Below are 8,842 nucleotides of genomic sequence, written 5' to 3' on the forward strand. Positions count from 1 at the left end.
CCTGCAGAACTGCACTACTTTTGCATAGGTGTAAGTTAAATGAGTAAAAAAAAAGAATCTCCTGCTACAGAGGAAGAATCTACCGCCCTCCCCAGCACCCAAGGGTGGCTCTGAAGGTTTAAGAGGAATGGAACAAAGCAAACCAAAAGAGGGCTCGGGTGCAGTGAGTAAGGGTCTCAAGTCACACTGCATAGGGACACGTGCTGTTGCTGTGGCCCATTAACCTGTGGGTCATGACCTATAAAGCTTCACACTAGAACTGGGTTACCTGAGGGGCTGAGTCTTTCCTGGTGCCATTCTGCCACAGCAGCAGTCAAGAGACGATCAGACAGGATCCTATTTGCTATAAGTGAAAAGCTGTTAGATCTCTGAAGCATACTTCCTCTTACCTGTGCTCCAAAATAATCCAAAATAGGGTGACTTTCTGGGCATGCAGCAGATTCCTGCTTGGCAGAGTCCCTGGGGAAGGCTGAGGGCATGCTTCCCAGGTGGAGGCAGCTGCCGGACCAGGCAGGCACTTGAGAAATAGATTTTAAATGCTCCTGAGACTTGCAATAAACACAATTTAATTATGATTAACTATGCCAACATGCCTGCAACCTTGATCAGGGAGTTGTTGTTTTAAATTGTAATACAAATTAATACAACTTCATTGCAACCTGTGATTTGTGTAATACAAATTAATAACTTCATTGCAAGCTACAAGAGAGCCAGACTCACAAATATTTTTACACCTATATCACCATTCATTTCAGTGGAGTAAGTCATGCCAAGTGTTCTTATCTACTGCTGTTACCCACACTAGATTATCTTGAAACAACAAAAGGAAACAAGCTGGAGGACAGCCTGGGCATAATAGGCAGTAACATGGAAAATCCATCCCCGTGACATAATTTACAGTACTTGCCTTGAGCTCCTGCTGCTTTCGTTTAGAGGTTCAAGCACATGCGATGCTGCTTCTAAACAGGTTCTGTCAGTACATGGCATTTCTCGTGCTGCAGGTAGAGCTGCTGCAAGTGAAGTCCTCATTGGCAAGAAATTCTTCCTGCAGAACACCACAAGGTTAAAAAAAGTTTCTTGACTGTTTTTCTTAGTTATTTAACGATGTAACACAAAGGTGGACAGAGGCAATACCTGTGGAACAGTATTATTTTCTGAAGGTTTCTGGAACTTACAAACGGTGGCACATAGCACGGACCGAAGCAAGCACACTATTCCAATGCAAGGAGACCTACCGGCAACTCTTTCACAAGAGAGAAAGAAATCGAGTCATGTTAACTAATTACATTTCTAAAGAAAATCTGTTCTTTGGCAAACTTCCCCATTTTTAATTCACACTGTAGGACTGACATATTTTTGAATGGCACCTCAAACTCCCCAGATGCTCTTTCCTTTCCTATTTTCTGCTGACTGTTCTGACACAAACAAGCATTGTCAGGTGTTACTATAAAACTCAGGTTGCTAAAGTTTAGACAAGGAAGAACTAGGTCTACTGGCATGAATATAAAACATAACTCCAGTCACTTTTCCCAGACAAATAGGCTAGTGCTGATAAAGGAATAAATTCTCTCTCATCCCATACCCAATGCAAAATCTATGAATTGAATTTATCTGCCACCTTATGGGAGGACACAGACTATTGAGATATCATGATGTTGTTTCCATGCATAAAAAAATATTTAATGATATACAGACTGCCAGTGCTTGCCACCACTGAGGGAAGTAGCTTTAATTGAATATACCTACAGCGACTGATTGCGAATTGAAAAGAACATGGGGGACCAAAAGGTCGGTAATGAAAGATCTGCAGCAGCCGACAGCCAAATTAAAACGCCACATACTCCCTAAACCATTCGCTTACATGGACAATTTCTTTGCATTTGACCTGCAAGCTCTCCCCATTTATTCTTGTTACTTAAAAAGGGGGGCAGCAGCAATAGCAAAACACCAAACCCTAGAGATGTCAGATTTCACATGATGAAACTTAGAATGCACGGAAAGTAAAAAAGAAAAAAAAAAAGACAACAGTAACTCCTAAGAGGCTTTCCCATAACAAGGCTCTTCCCCCAATTCCCCACCTTCCTTGCCAGTTTGTGTTCTGTGCACTCAGGCATTCAATGTCAGTTTGTTTTTCCTCTGAAAATGTGTCCGATAGGCCAAAAAATAATCCTCAAAGGAGGTGACTCTTCTTTAGGAATCCAAAAGGCTGTCTGATTATCAAAGAATGTCTTGGAAACCAGCTGCAGGATCCAAAAGGAGTATTTTTTATTTAAACCATATTAGACTTCTGAAATGTGCAGAGAAGGGGACATTATGCCAATTTAATTAAGCCACATTGTTGTCATCTCTTATCCTAGCAGTAAATCTAGTTGCTGGAATGCAAAGATTCCTGGGTCCTGTCGCTGTCTCACTGCCTGACCCTGGGCAAGACGGAGCATCTCTGTACCTCAGTTGTCTGGCAAATGTGTCAGGAGGCTTAATTAACGTTTGTGCAATGTTCAAGATGCCAATATGAGAAGTGCAGAGGACTGTCATTATTTCTGTCTCATTTTGTACTTGCTGTACACAGTCCCTTCCTTTGCTGACCCTCTGCAAGCATTCATGCCTAATTTTAAGGGATTACCTTCACTGAATGCCTTCAGTCGTGTCTGTTCAAGTAGAAAGGTCTGAAAGGGGGCAGATTTTCAGAAAATACTGAATGGTTTTATTTTGTTCAAAGTTTTTAATTCCCTCCATTGTCAAAGAAGAAGCAAACATTCACTACATTTTAGAAATTTAGTCTCAGTTTTGGGTTCCTAGCTCTTTCAAATCTTTCTCCAACCATCCCATATTTTCCCATCAAAAAAGGAGAAATAAATTCCAGCTGTTTCCAGAAGGAAAAAGATATTTTCTTTACATCTCTATTCCATTTTTCTTTACAGCTCTATTCCATTTTTCCATGGAAAGGAGGGGAATCAGAATGGAAAAAAAACCCAAGAAAACCAAAAATCCTCCCAGTTTTGAAGCAAATTTTCATTGATTTTTTTCAGTTCATTGAACACAGCTTTTCATGATGTTTTTTCTGATGACACCACTGTGCAAAGAAGAAACATAGTTAAAAGATATCAGGTGGAGCTAATATTAAGAAGAGAAGATGAGGAAATCATTCCAATGTCTTCTCCTAAGTGTGCAATGCTTTGATGTTAGCTCCAAGAATAAATCTTTGAGTTGGGACTGTGATGGTTCTTATTCAGTCTTTTTTGCTATGACCCTCCCATGTCAAACAGCAGGTTCCTAGGACAGACTCACTGCAAAAACTTTTGGTATCCCATGGTACTGCTCAAGGGACTAGTGATAGTACTCTGATGGGAGATTGTCTTGGAACGTTCCTCCGGAGTGGCCAGGTGTTGCCAGGTGGAGCTTTTGCAAACAGTCTGCCAAGTTGTTTCTTAGCATACATGCAATAAATGCTTGCATTTAAAATAGATCTGGCTTATTCGAAGTTCTGAGTGGTAGAATTTTTGGCTAGGTACAAATATTACACAAAGTGGTATAAGTGATCAGAAAGCAGTCTAAATCTGTAACAAAACAGAAGTTCAATGCACGTGGTAATGGTAGAACCCAGTCTAAAATAGACCTGGATGGACATGGGCGACTGGTGCCTCCTGAGTCGGGGGGCACTTGCCCCCCCCAGCAGCCAGTCAGCGACCAGGAAGGGGGGTCCCCCAAGCCTGATCGTGCCAACCCAGAAGCGCACGCTGTTGGCACTTCCGGGTCAGCATGATCAGCCATGGGGATCGCGTCTTCTGGTGCCCCCACTCCCTGGCCAGCACTCTCAGGGGGGCACTAGCACTCTCACCTGCTCCCCCTGCCCATTGCTGAAGCAGGGAACGCAGCTGTCAGGGGGTGCACCAGCCCTCTCAGGGAGTGCACGTGCACGCCCGTGCACCACCTCGCGTTGCCACTGTGGATGGCTTCAGATTTAATCAGTTTAGGTTAGACCGGTCTATCGAACTTCTGCATCAGATCACTTCCCAGCTCAACTTAGGTTGCTGTCCCCCAGCATCCCAGAATAGCCTCAGTCCAGGCTTGCTTGCTCCAGCTAAGCACCAGGCCAGCCCCTTCCCCGGGCTGTCACACAGCTGAGGCAGCAAAGTCTCTACTCCCCAGCCCTGCTCCTGCCTACCTCTGTCAACCCAGCCAGGCCGCAGGGGTCTCTGCTTTCCCCTCCTTTCCCCACCCCCATTGCTAACACCTAGTTGTGGGGCAAGTGGGGCAGGGCTGAAGAGAGAAGCCGCAACAACAGGGGAGGGGGGAAGCCCTCACTATGCATCCCCACCCCGCTGTGCTAGCTGGATCTGGGGTGGCTGTCAGTGAGGCAGGGGAGTGGGGTAGGGACTGGATGAGACAGCGGCTGCAGCCAAGACATCAGAAACACAAAGATACCAGTGACCCTGGACCACCTACCCCCTCCCTCCTGGCCAAGGGCAGGGCATTGGGGGCATCCAAGCCTGGCTGCAACACATGTGCCCCCAAAGACATGCCAGGCAGCTCCTGGGCTGGCAGAAGCACTGGGACAGGGGCAGACATGCCTGGAAACCACAGAGGGCTGCATGCTTGCAGGTTCAGGGCTGTCACAGACGCACACCTCAGGCACAGGAGAGGGATGGGGGTGAAGTAATGGGACCCCGCTCCAAGGACACCAAGCTGCTCTATGCAGAAAGTGCTCTGTTGCTGCCCACCTCGCAGCACTACCTGGGTAGCCAGCCCTGCCCTGCCCACCACTTGCCTGTCCATCTCTGAACTTGCCCACTCCATGGGCCACTGACATACAGGGTGGAAGTTTAGGGACAGGCAGACCCCCTGTGGTGCCATTATCCCACAAGCTGCAGGCCCCAGCCCCAACCCCAGCCCCTTCCCCATGCCCTCTGCCCAAAGCCAGTGGAGCCACCCTGAGAGGCAGGTGGGAAGGCACTGGCTCAAGCTGCAGCCAGAGCAGGGGGTCCCAGGGAGCAGCATGCTAAACCCAGAGCTCCTGTCCTGTAAGGACCATCCCTGGTGCAGCTGTGGGACACGTCACCCAGCAAGAGGCAGAAAAGGGCTGGGGAGGGCAGGGCCAACTACCTGGACAGCGCTGCAAGGCAGGTGGCAACAGAGTGCTGGGCACACAGAGCAGCTTGGCCTTCTTGGAGCCCGTTTCCCATTGCTTTGCTCCCACTCCACCCCTGTCCCACTCCCATCCCTGGATATGTGCATTGGTGACAGCCCTGGCCCTGCACGTGCACTGCCTGCTGCACTTCCCAGTCCTTATGTCTCTGATGGCCCAGGAGCTGCCCAGTGCTGGGCCCTGCCTGACATATCTCAGGGACATGTGGTGGCTGCAGTTGGGCTCGGACGCTCCCAATGCCCTGCTCTCAGCAGCATGTGGTGGACGTGCCCACCAGGCAGGGTGGAGGCAATCCTCAGTCCCTGGCATTTTGCGGTCACTGGTGTCTTGGATGCATCCTTTGTCCCACTCTCCCACCTCAACCTTCTGCCCCAGTGACAGACACCCCAGACCGGAGCCAACATAGTTGGGGGTGGGGGCGCGTATAGTGGGAACTCCACTCTTCGCTTTCTCCCCTCCCATTGCCTGGCTGGGCTAGCCAGCACACATATGCGCCCCTCTGCCAGCAGCTGGCTGCTGTGGGGGGTGGAGGGGAGCAGGAACAGCATGCAGGAGCACCCCCAACCCGCTGGTCTCAGCCACTACAAGCAGCCTGCATGCCCCAACCCTTCCCCCAAAGGGCAGACCTCTGTTGTTTGCTCCCAACCTAATGTTGGGGGCTTAGAGTAAAGCAGGAAATTTAGACCGGTTCTGCATTTTTGAGTGTCTGTACCTGACCTTTGTGAGCAACAGGAGATTTTTCTCAGTCTCAGTCTTGAAACAGAATCAGGCCTGGAGTTCTTTATGACTGCATTGGTCTGACATTTGGTGGGGGGGGAAGATAGCCCTACTTGTCTTCCAATGATCTCTGCTCTCTGAATTGTTGCAGTAGGTGCAAATAGAAGACCTACTTAAAACATACTAATTTCTTTGAATCATTGGACTGAAAAACAACATGGACCAAGAGACCTGATTCCACTTTACAGAGGAGATATTTGTACTAGAACGGGACTCCAGTGTTGAGAGAATAGATAACCAACCTACTCACAACTAATACAGATGGAGAAGACAAGCACTCACAATCAGGCTGATGCATGCTTGCCTGTTGAGAAGAAAAATAAATCCTTCCTTAGACTCTCCTTAAAAATGATTTACAGGTCAAAACTGACACTGTGGAATTTAAGGCTGATACTTTTGTATTTCCCCTGTATTATTAAGCTTTTCTCTCCCCTTCCTCCCACCTCTCTCTGCATGTCAACACTGGAATGTTTTTGAGGTTTCTCGGGAATTTCTAAAGATCTCCACCTTATCCAGCTCTTCCTTTTCTCCTGTACCCATTTGACAAAAGCACAGAAAAACATTTTGGCAAATTCTGATTTTGTGCATTTAAAATATTTTTAGAGGATTTTATTTTTCTTATATGTCTAGCAATCACTTATTGCCTTGATTTGTAGGTCAGGACTCCTTTCTTTTTACTATCTTGAAATATATATCTTTGTTTAGTACATCTGTGTTGATGATAGCTTTCATTATTTGATACAGATAAAACACTGTTGGCGCAAAACAGAGTGAGAATATCTTAATTTTTCCCCCCTCACTTGTAAGCACTAAAATGTTTTCCTGTCTGGAGTCATTATTCTACTACTTATTCCCCCCTTATTATAGCATTGATTCATTGCCATAGACTTCTTTGTTTCCCTCCATTGTTGCAAATACCAGTATTCTGTTTCAGGTTTTGCTTTGTTTTTTAAACAAGGTTTCAGAAGAGGACTTTTTTTATCCCATCAGTCATTTACATGCCTGTATTCGGCTGTGGGTTTCAGGTTAGTTATCTGAACAAATGAGTTCTCTGGGCAAGGACTGTTTTCCTTTATTTTTATTATTATTCTGCATTACTTATCACCAGCACTTAATACATGACTGCAGCTCTTTGGAATTACTGCAACAATAGGACACAGGTATGTTTTGAGACAGTGAGATGATACCATTGTGCAATCGTCTACTCTCCAACTTTCATTATATCAAGAAAAAAATCTACCCTTCTAGAATAATGTGGTCTTTGAAATGAAAAAAAAAAAATGGGGGGAGAGGGGGAAAATCTAAAACTCATAGCAGGTAACAAAACTCCCTAAGCATTATAAAACTGGAACTCCTTACTGCCAGAGAAACTGAGCTTAGCAGCAGTTAAAGAAGCTTTGGCCATTTAGATGCATACAGAAACATCAGTCAGAATTTTAATTAAATAATATTTTGGAAGGAATATTAAACTTTTGCTCCAGGTGGTAAGCCAATTGCTATTAAATCAAGATGAGATGTAGAAAGATCACTCTGTCTCTGCCTATTGCAGAGTTTCTTATCTCACCTTCCAAGACTTAGTACAGGCTACTGTCAGAGATTGGGTAATGGACTGGATGGTCATTCTTATGCTCCTGTTTTATTTTAGAAACAATAACATTACTTTTTTTCAAAAATAAAAATAAAATTTATTTTTGTTTCCCAGTGTCAGGAGCTGACCAGTCAGTGTTAAATCACAATAAATAATTTATAAGGAGGAAACATTTGCTTGAGTGGGGCTGAATAAAATAAACTCTTATGCTAAACACCTGCACAAGGCCTGTGTGTGACTGAGTTCCAGTGCTGCCTGTTATCTACTGAGGTTTTGGACCTACAGGAGGCATCATTTCAGAGATTACCCAGTAATTATGTGGAGCTTGTCTTGCCATAAAACAACCAGTAAGAGGGCTGGTTGAAAGTTTTCTGTCAGCTGGTTTTGACCAGACAAATTTCTTTTACCTATGGAAAGCATCTGTCTTTTGTTATTTTTACAAACATTGAATGCCAAAATGTTTGTGGATTTGTGGGAAAAAACCCTGAACAAAGTGCCATTAGAAAATGTCACCATGAGGTCTCATGGGAAAACTAAACTCTGGTCTCTTACGGGCATCGTTTTTGTTGCTGCATCAGCTGTGCCAAGATGCATCCTGACACAGCTGACCTGCTTCACTGGGTGATCCCGAGGTTTCCCCATTTGCAGAGGTGGTCCCCAGGTCAGGGCTTGGCAGCATGATGTGTGTGCCTGGGAATCCCCTGCCGGGGGATTACTAGGTGCGCCTCTACAAGCAGGAAACCCAGGCAGATGCTGCCGGATCCTTGGGGGCCCAATCCTGTATGTTCCTGGGCACAACCCTGCAGTGGATTTCCTGGGGCACAAGGATCGGGTTCCCGAAACCCTAGGAGCACCTGCCAGGAACAGCGAGAAGGCGGAGGCTGCATCAGGACACCCATGCTCTCCTGCCATAAGGCAGACATCCATTGCAAAATACCAGCACAAATTAATCCTACCCTTTGTCATAGCCATAAATTTGGGCACTTGTGGTGTGACACAGGGCATGGAGGTCTGCTTATTTTGCTTTGTGCTGCCATACATTTTTTTTTATGGGGCACAACAGCAACATATATTTTCAGCCTGGCATGGACTCAGCAGCTGGACCCCGTATTCTAGGATCCTCCAGGGCAAGAGACTGCCGAGCAACCCACTGACTCTCCAAGAGCAAAAGCTGTATACTAGTACAGAGGATATCAGCTACCCATAGAGGGGAAAGCAACCATGCAGTATCTCAGGTATAGCTCCCATAAGGCACAGCACCAGGATTGCTTAATAGAAATTTTCAGTTTTGAAAGAAAAAGGAAAAAGAATCCCTAACACAGGAGCAGCAC

The 8,842-nt window shown here is 46.0% G+C and overlaps 1 long non-coding RNA gene across 4 annotated transcripts in view; it reads right to left on the minus strand.

The window, feature by feature from the left end:
• Window positions 1-702: 702 nt before the first annotated feature.
• Window positions 703-8,842, minus strand: part of LOC109303276 — a 39,345-nt gene continuing 31,205 nt past the window's right edge. The window contains exons 1-3 of one of the 4 annotated variants that reach the window (XR_002099040.1): window positions 5,864-5,946; window positions 1,135-1,243; window positions 703-1,045 (exon numbers count right to left, since the gene is read on the minus strand). This is a non-coding gene — a long non-coding RNA (uncharacterized LOC109303276). Of the gene's footprint in view, window positions 1,046-1,134; window positions 1,244-3,288; window positions 3,469-5,858; window positions 5,947-8,842 lie in introns of those variants that run through there. The other 3 variants (XR_002099039.1, XR_002099042.1, XR_002099041.1) reach the window with 3 other exon arrangements.

This window comes from Gavialis gangeticus, unplaced genomic scaffold, assembly GCF_001723915.1.
Source record: "Gavialis gangeticus isolate Ggan-Ray unplaced genomic scaffold, GavGan_comp1, whole genome shotgun sequence".
Taxonomy (NCBI): domain Eukaryota; kingdom Metazoa; phylum Chordata; order Crocodylia; family Gavialidae; genus Gavialis; species Gavialis gangeticus.